The 14,660-nt window shown below is 37.8% G+C and overlaps 1 pseudogene; it reads right to left on the bottom strand.

Moving 5' to 3' along the window:
- Positions 1-12,117: 12,117 nt before the first annotated feature.
- Positions 12,118-12,428, bottom strand: LOC127669020 (60S ribosomal protein L36-like; annotated as a pseudogene).
- Between the last annotated feature and the right edge of the window lie 2,232 nt (positions 12,429-14,660).

Genomic DNA, 14,660 nt, shown 5'->3' with positions numbered 1-14,660 from the left:
TACATTTATTCTCTGTCTCTGTCTCTCTCTCTCTCTGTGTGTGTGTATGTGTGTGTGTGTGTGTGTTTCTGTATATGTGTTTATTGTTTTGCTTCTAGAGAACATATGCTAGAGGTTCTCTCAAGTTCAGGAGCACTTGAAGGCATCAGGTATTTTCTACTACTATGTTAGATTCCATGATCAAACTCTGCTTGTCAGGCATGGTGCTAAGGTCCTTGTCCCTGGAAGCCAAGGGACATGTAACATTTAAAAACAAAAACAAAAACAAAAAACATAAAACCTGCTGTGTTCAATCAGGTGTGTTGCATGTCTTCCCTGTGGTATCCCGTGGATGCTGGAAAAATTCTTCTCTCTCTACCCCTAAAGAAAAATGACTCATTATACCCAAAACACTTGATATTATTAGCTGTTCTTATAAAGCTGGACTAGGAGCTTCTTTAATATGTATGATAGCATGCTGTAAGGGCTTCACTTTTTAAAGGTATAGTGCAAGTAAACACAGTTGCTGGGTTTTTATGAGTGCAATGGCTTATCCTGTCCAGAACAGACGTTTTCAAAGCGCTCCTCCTCATCTTCCACCTTTTATACTGTTTATAGGTCATGTTATACCATGGCCTCTGAGTAGTTAGGTCTGGTGTGTATTTGTGTGATTTAAATGTCTCATTTGGGGTCAAATGCTTAACATTTGCTCTCAGCAACTCGAGGTAATTAAGGAAATAGGTATACATCTAAATAATCATCATAATAATAATAATGATGATGATGATGATGATGATAATGATGATAGTAATGATAAGGATAAAGAGAGTAGTACAAATACAAGTAATAATAATAAAAAAACCAATGAGAGTAAATTAGTCTATACATTGACAGATCCCCCTGCAAAAGTTGTTTCTCTGACCTTTGGGAAAAGTAGCACTAATCTATGAACATGAACACATTCAGGAAGCAGTTTGAAAGTATGTCCAAAAAGACAGCAGTATGTCTTTTCATGATCTGTTATGTACCAGAGTGTGGGTTTAGGACCAGATTAAAGATCTAGGTATGGATTTCATCTTGTCTAATGGCCAAAATTTTAACCAGACCATTTTGGTTACTGTTATAGCAAGACTGTCATGATTGAATCTGTAGGCATATCCTACCAAGCACGTTAGAATAATAGCAGATAAAATCCACTAGTAGTCAGAACATGACTTTTCTCCCATGTATAGCACCACGCTTCACAGAGAATGCAAAGCAGCAGTCAGATGTCTACCAGACTCAGTTCATTTCTCTATGTACCAAGACTGAACTGTGGTTTCTTCAACAGTAGGTTCTTGCCATTTACTTCTGGTATGTAACCAAGAGAAATAGTACTAGCTTATATTGTTTCTGTAGCTTCAGGGTTCACTGAATAAAAGTACAAGGTGGGTTTCTCACTCCTGGGACTGAATTTTTTGATCACAATCATCAGTTGCTGAAACAAGCTGCAAGTGTTCACTGCAGAGGGTCCTCCCTTTAACTTAAGATTCATGGTCTCCAGCTTGGATATTGAAGCCTGTGGACAGGGTGATTCCTATTGGATCCTTAAGAGCAGCTAGGGTCTCACTAACCATTGCTATCTGAGAATAATGAACTCTCAATTATTTCCACAAGTCCACACTCAGCAAATGCATCATATATAAAGGCCACACTGAGAACTGTTCCATCACTACAGCACGAGGTTTTCTTACCACTGGTCCCTTTGCATGTCTGTGCCTAGATGAGGACAGAAAGTGAATCTCTAAGTGTCCTTTTTGCAATGCTTACATTCCATTCCACATCTGTCCCAGACACACACTTTTTCTTCACTTCTCCTATTAGATCCTTCCCTATTATTCTCACCTCTCCTTGCTTGTTGGTCTAAGTGAAGACACAGATTAGGTCTTTTCATATAACAGCTGGCCCTGTACACATAGACACAACCCAATCCCCAGACTGACTTGCTGCTAGCCAGTGCAGAGTTGTGAGGTGGTACTATAAGTACAGGACTAGGCTGAGGGGCCAGGTCATCACTTGTAAATGTTCCTAGATCAAAACATGAGGAGGACACAAAGCATTCTGATCTCCAATGCTCTGCAGAGTACAAATTAATTTATGGACAGTGCATGAGGCTCCAGACATGGCTCATTCCAAAAAAAAAATATCATTCAATATGGATCCTATTTGAGCTCATCTCTCATATATTTGTTCATAAGTTCTCTACTCAATTCCTAATTTTCTTGGGTAACCTTGGCTCTAGTAATGAATTCGTATACCTACATATAGACCAAAAATTCACATGCGCAAAGTCTTCTGAGAAACAAAATAAATAGAAATCCTTAAACGTAGAACTCTATAAGCATTTACCTGCTCAAGAGCCTGCCTGGATTCCCTCAGTCTTGATGCATGTACCTGGATGTCCGGTGGGGGATCAGGCAGAGAACCCATGGGGAAGTAGAGAGTGTGGAGTTCTAGGGGAAGCTTAAAGTCCCTGAAAAACCCAAGACAGCAAGAGAAGGAGAACATGGAGCATTTTAACCAGTTGGGTAAGGACTTCCTACTCAGCCATTAGCTCTCCTTAATTTGAACCGGAGAAAGAATAATAGTATTTATGTTGTAGACTCTGAATGTGTTTTCTGGGGAGACCTTGTGGCTACAAGTTGAAGACCTGTTGGAGATATTGGAAGATAGGAAATCTTGCCAATTTTCCTATGGTTTAATCAGGTAATTCACCCAGAAGACATCTCAAGTCCTGATTCTTGGGATAGAGACAGAAATATACCAAGACATCTAGGTAGTTTGGTTTACATAGTTAGACCTGATCGAAAGTAAAGCCAATTCTAGAGAGGAGAGGAGGAATGTGTTGATATTTTGGTGATTCTCCATCAACAAGCAAAGAACCTCTCAGGTGATTTCATTAACACACTTAAAGAGCAGTTAATCCTCCTTGCTGCTGACATTTTCCTGTTAGCATAGTAAGAGGCATTTGTAGTCTATGAGATGTCAGGTACAGTGACATTTCTGAATGACAATCATGCCTTTTTTGCAGTAGAATTTCCATATAAGGCAGGCTGGCAACATGATTTTCTTGCCTCAGCTTCAGTGAGGTTTGAGTGACAGTGATGTTGATGTTCTATTTAGGCCTGAGTTACTAATATAGCATGCTCAAGTTCTGGAGAACCAAACCTCACAAATCATCAATATAGGAACCAGAGGCTAAAAGATACTTCACAGTTAGGCAAAGGGACAGGTGACCATACAGAAATACTCATTGCTCACAAGCTGTGTTGCCATGTCTCTTAGACAACTTACCTTTAATTGGTCAAGAGAGATTCCGAGGGAGCAGAGTGATGAAGTTCTCCACAGACTGACTGGAGACAACTGAGGAGACAGAGATTCTAAGCTGAATGAAGTAAGTGGCATGCCTGTTGCTTTCTGTTGAGTGCCTCTCCCCTCTCTGCCTTGTGAGAGCACTATGCATCTACCTCCATCTGTGACACTGCTATCTTCATAGATGTACACGGCTGAAAGATTGGCCACCACACTGGTCATAGAGTTTGCATTCCAGGACCCTTAGCTATTTTATCCAGAGATATCTGAAAGAGAACATGATTGGACAGTGGTTGATGGAAGTCCAGGAAAAGGAGGAAGCAGTGGATGCCACAGTTATCATGAACTAATGCACAAGTCCCGTTTCTTGGCGGCTCAGGGCAGTTTCTCAAGTGTACAGTAGATTAAATGGCTATACAATTGTAAACAACCATTTTTCAGTATGTGTGTCTGCATGTGCCTCTCTGTCATGGGAGGTTTCTCCAATTGTGTGTGATACATGAGCATGTACAGAGATGAGGGTCTCCATGAGTGAGAGATTATGCTTGTAGATGTGAGTTTTCATACATGTGTACTTAGTTCTGTGTGGGCCTTCTCTGCTTCTATGCATACAGCACAAGCAATAAATCAAAGACTTTGTTCTCAGGGGCTCTATTGCTGCCCTGAGAGCCTGTTACCAAGGCTCAAATGGTATGTGAGCAAGAGAGAGATGTGAGAAGGCTGGGCTACACTTGTTAGGCAGGAAGGTCAATTGTGTTTGGAAGAGGGATGGAAGCTTCTCTGGATTCCTCTATGTAGGAAACCATGAAATTGTCTATCAGTTTAATCATCCATACACCCAAGAAGCTGCATCACATACTGTTTTGCAGGTGTGTATTGTTGTGAGCATAGGTGAAAACAGGGCTTTTCACAGAGCAGCTTACAGCATAAATAAAACAGATTTCTGTATACGTCAAAGCTGTAGGCATTTTGATGGGAGAGCTCATTTCAACTTACTTCAAGTTGTACAACAATCTACCTACCCATTTGGTTCTCACTGTTTACAGCTTTGTTCCCTATCTTCTGCTTCCATCAGTATCTTTTCATACTCCTGCATCTGCTTTTGTCCCCAGTCTGTCCCCTGCCCTAGTCAATCCCAGTAGTTTTGATCTTTCTACTGGCTGTCAGATATTTATAATTAGCAATTAGCAGTAAGACAGTGCCAGAATATCTCTTGGATTGCCATCAGGCAATGACATTCATGTTTTGAGCAAAGTCAGCAAAATTTAAATCAGCAAAATTTAAAATCTAAAGCACAGTGATGGTTCAGAAATGACAGTATCAAACTCCTGCCATCACTTAGCTCTTTATCAGTACAGATTTAACAATTGAAAATACAGAGATATACCTTCATATACAGTAAGGAATGTCACCTGATCAATGGGTGGATATGTGCACACAGCATGCAAATGTGGAGGTCACAAGACAATTTCAGATGTTGCTTTATGTTACTTTCCACTTTCATGGTTGTGAGCCAGCTTATGAAGTACTAAAAACTACAGTCGGGTCTTCTGAAAGAGTAGTGCATGGTCTTAATCACTAAAGCATCTATCTAACCCTCACCTAAGATACTTCACATTTGTTTGTTTGTGTGTTGATATTGATCATAAAGGGATAAATGGTTGGAGGTCAGCAGATAATTTCAGGAAGGTGGTTTCTTTTAGATCTGTATATTGAATTTAAGAATGAAACTTAGGTTACCACACAGAATAGCTCAACAAAGTAAGATTTGGCAAACCAACAGAAGAAAAGAGCTCAAGAAACTGAGACATATTTTTACACATTCAGGAGTCCTATAAAATACTAAACTGGGAAGACTTTGCACACACCAATACACCCAATGTCTGCTGCCTCACCGTCTATGTGTACAAATAAGTTTTGATCAGTTGACTTAGAAGGCTTTGTTCTCCTTGTGTCTAGTCTATCCTATGGTAAGTATATTATTTATTCTTATTTTTCTACTTCAGGACTCCTTGAGCTCTGAGGAGGGGAATTTAATGGAGAAATCTCATATGGAGTTGGGTGCTGCTCTTTCTCCCTCTCTGTCTCTGACTCTTTCGGTCTCTGTCTCTCTCTCTTTCTGCCTCTATCTCTTTTCTCTCTGTGTGTCTGTCTGTCTGTTGGACATTCTGTATGTATCTCCGTCCCTCTGCATACATAATGTCTGATTGTCTATCTTTGCATTTTTTCCCATCTGATGCATGAGAAACCGGGGAAGATCCTTGAGGACATGGGCACAGGGGGAAAGTTCCTGAACATAATATATATTCAATTAATGACTTCACTGTACCTTTTAAAATGGTAAAAAATGTAAAATGTAAAAATATAAATAATGATGCATTTGGAGCTTCTAATATGTGTATATTTACTTTCTTTAAAGAATTGGACACGGAAGGCCTCCGTTCTCTCATTCAGCTTGGGAAAGAAATGCCAATGCTGCCATTACCCTTAGCAAGGCTGGATTTTTATAGACTGATTTTTAGAGCGGCTGTTCAGAACAGACTGCTTCTGGAACGCATGTAGTTGCAGGCTGATTTTGAGTGCAAGGGTAATACTATAAGTAGTGACAAAAACTTCAGATCCCAGAAATGTCAACAGGCAATGAAAACTTCATACATGTCTGATTAGAAATGCAGTTGGCCCACACTACTGTCTAATATTTTGTGAATGGATATTGAGAATGGTATTTCATATTGGGGTCACAGATAACTTCTGGTTCAAAGTTCAAAGTACTATAATGGTGGGAGAATAGGAACCTTTCCAAGACTCCCTGTTAGAACATAGGTTAACAAATGGATAAAGACAGCGAATCTAAAATAAGAACTGTGGGAGAGTCACAGGACATAAGATGAGTAGAGCATCTGGGAAAGGATCCTTCCACTCACCATCTGCACCCTGGAGCTGGGTGGTTTCATTGCCCTCTGAGCACAGCCTGCCAGGAGAGAGCTGGGATTCCAACAATGATGTCACTTCTGGGTCACTTTCCCTCCAATAACAGTCCAGAGAGGGACAAGAAGCTCGTTTCATGGTTGTAGAAAGACAGCAAGAAGCTGCCATGCATAAGTGAGATCGTGAACTCAACACTTCCAGTGACTGCATCATGGAACTGTAAACCTTCATAATGTAAGAAAAGCATGTATGTTACAAATCCTATTTAAGTAATGACAATTTATTATATTAATGACATCTACTTTGTCTGAAACCGATGTAGCTGCCCTAGTTCATTTTTGTGTCTTTCACTGTCAACTTGGTACATCCTTCCAGACCCCTTTAGCCTATGTTTCTTATAGACAATGTATTATGAGAACTTTCTTTTTTATAGATCAGGAAAGTTTTATGTTTGTAAAGAATAATGTGACCACATTTAATATTCCTTGTAATGTAGTTTTAATAAGTACCATTATTTTTATATCTTACATGTTTACCTTGTTCTGTTTTGCATTTGTTTACATTATATTTTGTTTTACTTTTCTTGTTTGTGGTGTTAATAGACCAAATTTTATGTAATTTAATCATGTATGCTCAATTAAAATATTAAGTATATTCTAAAAAAACAATAAATACAGACCTATCAGAATTACACCAGACTTATTACCAGACACAATGAAAGCTAGAAGGTCCAGGACAGATCTCATTCAGACCCTAAAAGAACACAAATAAAGCCTAGACTACTATATCCAGCAAATTCTCAATTACCTTAATGAAGAAATCAAAATATTCCATGACAAAACCAAATTTATACAATATTGTTCCACAAATCCAGCCCTTCAAAGAATAATACATAGGAAACTCCAACAGAATGATGGAAACTACACTAGAAAAAGCAATAATGTAATCTTCCATTAACAGACCAATAAGACGGTAGCCACATAAACCTAACTCCACTTTTAACAACAACAATACCAGGAAGCAACAATCAAACACTAGAAACAAAGTGTTGAGCAGAGAGGGAAGGAATGACCTTACAGAGATTGCCCCCAAATAGGAATCCATTCCATATACAGTTACCAAACACAGACACTATTGTGCATGACAACAGTGCTAGCTGACAGGAGCCTGATATAGCAGTCTTGTGAGAGGCCTTGCCAGTACCTTACAAATACAGTGGGGGATTCTCTCAGCCAACCATTGAACTGAGCAAAGGGTGCCCAATAGAGGAGCTAAAGACAGGTCCCAAGGAGCTGTAGGGGTTTGCATCCCCATAGGAGGAACAATGATATTAACGGACAAGTACCCTCAGAGCTTTCAGCTATTTAACCACCAACCAAAGAGTACACAAGGAGAGGAATCTGGTTGGATATCAATGAAAGGAGAGGCCCTTGGACCTGTAATGGATCATTGCCCCAGTGTAGGTGATGTAGTAAGAGTAATGTGAGTGGGTGGGTTAGTGAGCAGGGTGAGGGGGTAGAGAATAGGGCGTTTGGGGAGGTGAAATGTGGAAAGGAGATAACATTTGAAATGTAAATAAAGAAAACACCTAATTAAAAAGGAAATGTGAGAGAGAAACAACCAGTTATGATTGTACATGCATTTAAAATGAAGATGCAACAATGGCTGAAGTTGAGGAAAGGGAGTGTGTGCTGACTGGTAGCTTATGGGAAAGGCGTTAAGGATCATATTGTTTTCCCTTCCATAATCTCATGGTGTCCATCTGCAATGGAATGGCCATCATCTAAGACATCAAGATCTTTCTATGGACATGGAGCTTCAATATGCAATCATTTTTTAACCACTTTCCTTGGAATTTATATCATTAGCTTTGCAACATGGTCTCACTATTGTGTCAAGACAGTCTCAGACCTGGGATGATCTCCCTGCTCCTGCCTTACAAGAGGCAGGGCTAAAATCATGCTCCGGCATACAGGATTTCTTTTCATTATCTTCTTTTTCATATTTGATTATGAATTTTTATTTCTAACAAACTTCAAAGTTTTATAAAATGAAAATTATTTTTATTTAAGTAGCTCAAATTTATATGGATAAGAGTAATGCCTTCTCAAAAATAGCAAACATTGATTATATGACTAATCAGTTAATCTAGCCAGTGTCATAATGGGAAGCACAATTATGAGATGACGTCGTTTCCCTATAACTTGGACAGCAAACATACTTATTAATATAGCAGGCTATATGACTGCTAAATATATGTAGCTTCTTTTCTTAGGATATTGGAAACATCAAGAGTAGAGTTCTATACAGGTATGCCTAAGGCCTTAGTAATAAGATGTAAGGGTGGAATTTCAGCCTCTTCAAAGTAGTTCATTGTGGCTAAATATAATTTCAGAATTGTCACTGACTAGTAACTATTCCATCTCTTCTACAATGGTAAATATCAACTATCAACTTGAGTGGATTTAAAATTACCATGGAAACATATCTTTAGGTATATCTTTCAGTATGTTTTCAGGAAAGCTTATCTGGGGAGAGAAAACACACCCTGAATGTGGGTCCATGCTCTCAGGGGCTGTGATCCTTGACAGATTAAAAAGGAAAAAATAAGCTGAGTACTGCCCTTCATCCCTCTCTGATTCATGAGTAGATGTAACGTGGCTAGCTGACCCATACCTCCTAAACCAAGATGGGCTGTGTCAGTTCAAACTCTAAGCAAAATGAAACTCTCCTGCTGTGGTCTAAGCCACAGTTAGTGACAGACTCCTAGGCACTGGCACAGAATGGCAAGTGATATGGATTCTTGTCATAATGAAGTAGACTGTACAGTGTGGAAGCAGATGACAGAATGTTGAGTACTGATTATGTAGTCCCTTCCAGCACTGTACTGCAGCCTTGTGTATCTGACAGCATATGGCAAAAGTGATGATTTTAGGTTATGAAAGACACTGTACTTCAGTTTACCCTCATGGTAGGAAAGGAAACATGTCGTTGAAAAGAATATGGGAATATGTCTGCATGGCAAGGTAGGGAAGAACTCTGCTTCAAGCCTCTAAGAATCAAGGCCTCCCAAGAAGCCCTGTAGTGAGCTTAGACTCTTCAGGTAACAATCATGCCTCAATATGAAGGCAGGCATGCAAACAAACTGCCATCACTTCCATCTTCTCCTCAATATCTTTATGCCTCAGAACACCTGACCTGCTCCTGGGTCTAAACTGTGGACAAAAAAATCAACACTTATTGTTTAAATGTTCTGAGTGTCCCAATAAGTTAATCCACTGCATTTTTAACAGGATCACCACATGGGCATGATAGGACATACCTTTAATTCCAACACTTAGGCAGCTATGCCAAGAAGATCTGGAATTCAAGATGAATTTGAAAATCATATCTTCAAACTCTAAGAGCAAAAAGGGAAAGATAATTAATTTCATTTATAGGGGAACACGTATTACATTGCATAATAACCATTATATTTAAATAAACAACATGTGAAGGAAACTGTATTTATCTCCATAACAATATTGACATCATTTCCATGTCATATAGAAAATGATCGATGTTTATAGAAAGTTGTGAGTGTGATGCAAGTAATATATGTTTCTAATGTTGTCATAAATAGAACAAACATAAGTTACAGTAAAAAAAACCTGTAAGCTCATTAATCTCATCATGCCAAATCAAATAGAATATTTTTTCTGTAGGAAAATTTATGCTAAAATATGAGACAGCATATTGCTTATACAATGGTGTGCTATAGAGAAATAGTATGCAATTTAAATCATAAACAAATACATTTCACTCATTTACTTTAATTGAATTATTTTCAAAGAGAATACTCGAAGAATCCGAGGAAAAGATATGTGTGGATCTAAGAAAAAAACTTACAAGCACATATGAGAAGAAATAGCTGAATACATTATTTGAAGGTTGTATATTGTTTTCCTTTTAGGACTTTGTAATCTTGAGATTCAATACAGAACTTTAAGAAAATGACTGAATTCAAAATCATGAATATTGTTCCTGAATATTATTGTAAAACATACCAAGTACATATTGATGGGAATCACTACTACAAAACTGTGTGGAGATGAATGTGAAGGGTGCACTGTGATGGAAAGTGACTAAGAACACAGCATAATTACTCTTTCTTTAAATAATGTACTGCAGATGAAGAGTTTTAGGCATATAAGCTGGCCTGTAATTCTCTCTCAGAGGCACAGACAGAAACTTAGGAGCAAGCAGCTAGCTGATCTGGACAATGCAGCAAGCTTAATTTATAAGACAGAGAGTCAAGAAAGAGAGTCTTGTCAACCTCAGCTTCCCTACACATTAGCAAGTGTACACATGTGTAGTGAGTGCCAACACATGTGCAGTGCATATGAGCATCCACACTATTAAACTCATGTATATCCAAAACTTGTTAACTCAAGTAATGCTAAGTAAACGTAACATCAGAAATCAGATTACCTCACTACTATAACAGGCTCTTTAATAACAAAGAAAGAATTATGGACAACTTTGTGTTACTGCTGTTCATTACCATATATGAAGAGTTACTGTGGTAGTTTACAATTCTGTTTTCTGTATGGTTTCAGAAATCCAATGCCTATTACATTCTACCTAAACAAAATGTTGTATTTGTGGTATACAGGGGCAGGTTTGCTGGGCTACAAATTCACAGACATTCAAACCTCCTTACACACAACCTTACTGATTACCTTAGAATCTGCCCTGTCACAGGTGTAGTTCCACTTTGCTACAGGGCAAAGCTTCCTGGATCAGTGCCTCAGCCTCTGGCCTTTTTACCTTTTACAGAGCTCTGGAAAATAGCCCAAAGAAAGAACAGAAGGCTCAGGTCAGTGTAGGGGTATTCAATATGAATCTCAAAGGCTTCTTACTAATACATTTATTTTCATTGTTAAAGAATCTTATTCTTTTCATTTGTGAGGCCCTATTACAGTATCTGAGAATGTGTTCTCACAAATCCCCAGAATGTAGCAATCATTATGAGCACAATTTCTCACCTCAGCCTTGAGACTAGATATAATTGTCCCTGAAATTTTAGGAACTCCAAGTGTAAAGAACATGTGTTTGGGGGTCATGATTTCATTATGCGAGATGAATATAATATATGTAATGTCACCCTGTTTGACTCTGTTAGACAAAATATTAACCATCATAATCCCAGACCCAATTCATGTGCAGATTATTTTAATTTCTGAGATAAAATTCTACTCACTCTATCACTTTTGGTGTCTTCGTCTCTCTTCTCTCTCTTTTCTTAGTTTTGAACACAGGCCTGAACTAGACAAGTCAGCACAACTTTGCATCTATGGTGTTCTAATTTTTTTCAGTTCTGCTGTGACACACATTTTTAAATAATGAGAAGCATTTTGCTCTGATTAAATGAAATACACAGAATTGGTAGTACAACTCAGTTGGTAAATTTCTGGGTTAACAGACACAAAGTTTTGATATTTGTCCTCAGCACTGCATAAAACTTGTTGGTGCTGAATCTTTGCAATCTCAGCATCCAGATCCAGTGAAAAGTAGAGCAGAAATCCTGTATCATCTTATATAACTTATTATGTCACCCTGTGCTACAGGGGTTCCTGCCCAAAGAAGCAAATGAACATATGGCAAGTCAAATATTAATGTTTATAAACAAATTATCCTGCCCATGCAGGCAAGTGAATTTGCTTCTTTTGAAGGATAAAAACCTCCATGACAGTTGTCTAGACAGGTAAACTGCAGTAATAGGAAAGGAAATAAAATGTGCACCTGCTGAAACTCTGCAGACTGCCATTTTGTTCTTTTTTTCTTTTTTTGGAACTATCTTTTATGGGGGATGGTTCATCAATCTTCCTTGGCGACTGCCTTCCTCATGGCTGCCAGGACATTGCCAGCTCCTCCCGCTTTCTCGTGGCCCGGATGTGCGCGCCCACCCTCTTCTTGATGAACTAGAGTGCGCACGTGTCTGTGGACACTGAGCGACTCCAAGGCGCGCTGCTCTTGGGGAGCGAAGCCCTGCACCTCCCGTATCGCATCCCTCGCGAACTTGGTGCGCTTGGTGAGGAGCCCGAGGCCGGCTGTGTCTTGGTTCCCTGATGTTCTTCTTCACCTTGTGGCTTTGTTGAGGCCATGGCCATGGGGTAGCGCAGGGCCATGGGGCTGCTGCTCTCCTACCACGGCCAGGACAGGAAGCCCAGTTTGTTATTTCAACCTTATTCTCTAACCTACTTTCCTGGAAGTTGCTAGTTCCTTCTACTCGATTATCCAGGCTCCATCCGTTTACCTGTATCGTATATTGTGCACTTCATGGTTTGTGGAGGACTAGGTTTATTTCATTATTTTCTATAAATAATATAGCATAGACAACAATAGAAAAAAAACAGGTTTTCTATTTATTAGTCTATTGCAAATAGACATTATATTTCTTTGTCTCTAATCTTGATACACATGTGTGTTTAATCCAGAGAGCATTTTATGAAGTGCAACAACATATTGCCTAAATAGGCTAATTGCTGAAACAATGTCACAGTGACTGGTGGTCATATATCACTTCTAAATCAATTTTGTTTCTAGGGCAATGAAGAGAAAACAATATTAAATTGTATTTCATTTAGGTTCATCTTAAACTTTGCACTAGATAAATATGACTGTCATTTAATTGGCTATACTTTACATTAATTTATACGTGTGGACATTATAGTTTGCAATTAATATTATGAAATTGAAATCATAAACTTTTTTGTTTTTGTATGCAAACCAATAAAGTTTCATATGATTCAAAGGAAAAAAGTTACATTATACGTATTCATTTAAATAAGTAAAAAGTCTGTTATATAAAACAAAAGTAGTGAACATTTACATTTTTATTACTAAAACTACTGAAAAAGTCAAGAAACATTTAAAAAATCTATTCATGTGTCTTTGTGCTGAACTAAAATAATTTTTATAGATTTATTTCCCCTCTTGATTTAACTATCTTTGATAAAATTAGTTGAAATCAGTAAACTCATTTTTCCAGTTTTCGCTTTTTGAATTCATAATTTCTAATAGTGTCTTGAGGGTAGTATAAGAGAATCACATTAATTGGAAAGTGTTTAACAGTTCTTTACTTTGGTAGAGTAGAGTAAGGAAGGAGTTTATGTTATTGTGGAAACCACTAAGCTAAGACATTCACTCTCCTGGATGTTACCCTCACTATATACCTTCTATGAAGAATATTATGGACTTACAGTGAAAGAAAATATTTTGTCATCTCAGTAACACAGCCTTGTAAATCTTGGTGTACTTTGATGAGACACTTACAACTTGCAAAGGAACTATGGAATTGATGTATAAGCTTATAAATATTGAGGAATAAATGGACCTATTAACTAGATTTCAAACCTGCTGTATTGTGTATTGCTTCTATGATTTCCTAGATAATTTCAGTCACCTTGAAAGTGTATAAACCATCAAAACATTTAACAGTCTATTTATGATTATATACCTTTCTTCAACTTTGTTTGCAAAGAGAGTACTCAGGGAATTTAATCATCCCAGGAAGAAATTCCCATTAGCTGCAATTCCTGGCTGAAAGGCAAAGTAATTCCGCACTAATACTTGAACATATATGTTAATTGCTGCAATGCTTCAACGAGACAAGAAATAGAATGGGTCGAGCTGATAATTATCTGAAGAACATGAAATGTTCCAATATACATATAATAAAATGTGCCAATCTACTAACAGAATTTATTTAAAATATTTCAGTTACACTTTAATTATTGCTTGGTACAGCTTAGAGTATCAAAAGTACAAACTTAGAATTTCTGGTACTCATACTTCAATATTCATTTTTTAAAAAATAATTTAAATGAAAATTATCAATTATAAACATTAGTGAGATACAATATCATGAGTAAATAAATTTACACACTATTTCCTAAATAATATAAATTTCCTAGCTTCTTGTTTATCTTGTGACAGGTGGGAACCTAGTGATACCTAGGCACTCAGACCAAGGGAGTCTAGAGAAGAAAGGATCTTTCTCTACTGGAACAACAAATATGGTATGTCTCAATGCACTTACAAATGAAGGTAATTTACATGGTATTATGAGAGACAAATTTAAAATGTAAACGTTATTTTTGTGTTTACACTAATGATCCTCAAATGTTTTCACCCAAGTGGTCAGATACCACTTTTTCTTTATATTGCCACTGGGATTAGATAACACAGGTCAATGCCCTTATCAGTTAGTCTTTAGCCTGCATTGCACTCTGCTCAAACACTGACCCAAGAAAGTCATGTACAATGCTGAGGTCCAAGGTGCTCAGATTACTCAAAGGTTTTATTACCTACTGAGGAATTTCAGGATTAGGTTCTGAACTTTTTTGTTTGTTTTTTGT

This window comes from Apodemus sylvaticus, chromosome 18 (genome assembly GCF_947179515.1).
Source record: "Apodemus sylvaticus chromosome 18, mApoSyl1.1, whole genome shotgun sequence".
NCBI classification, from domain to species: Eukaryota; Metazoa; Chordata; class Mammalia; order Rodentia; family Muridae; genus Apodemus; species Apodemus sylvaticus.
The sequence above is the reverse complement of the archived record's forward strand: the minus strand, read 5'-3'. Positions and strand labels throughout refer to the sequence as shown.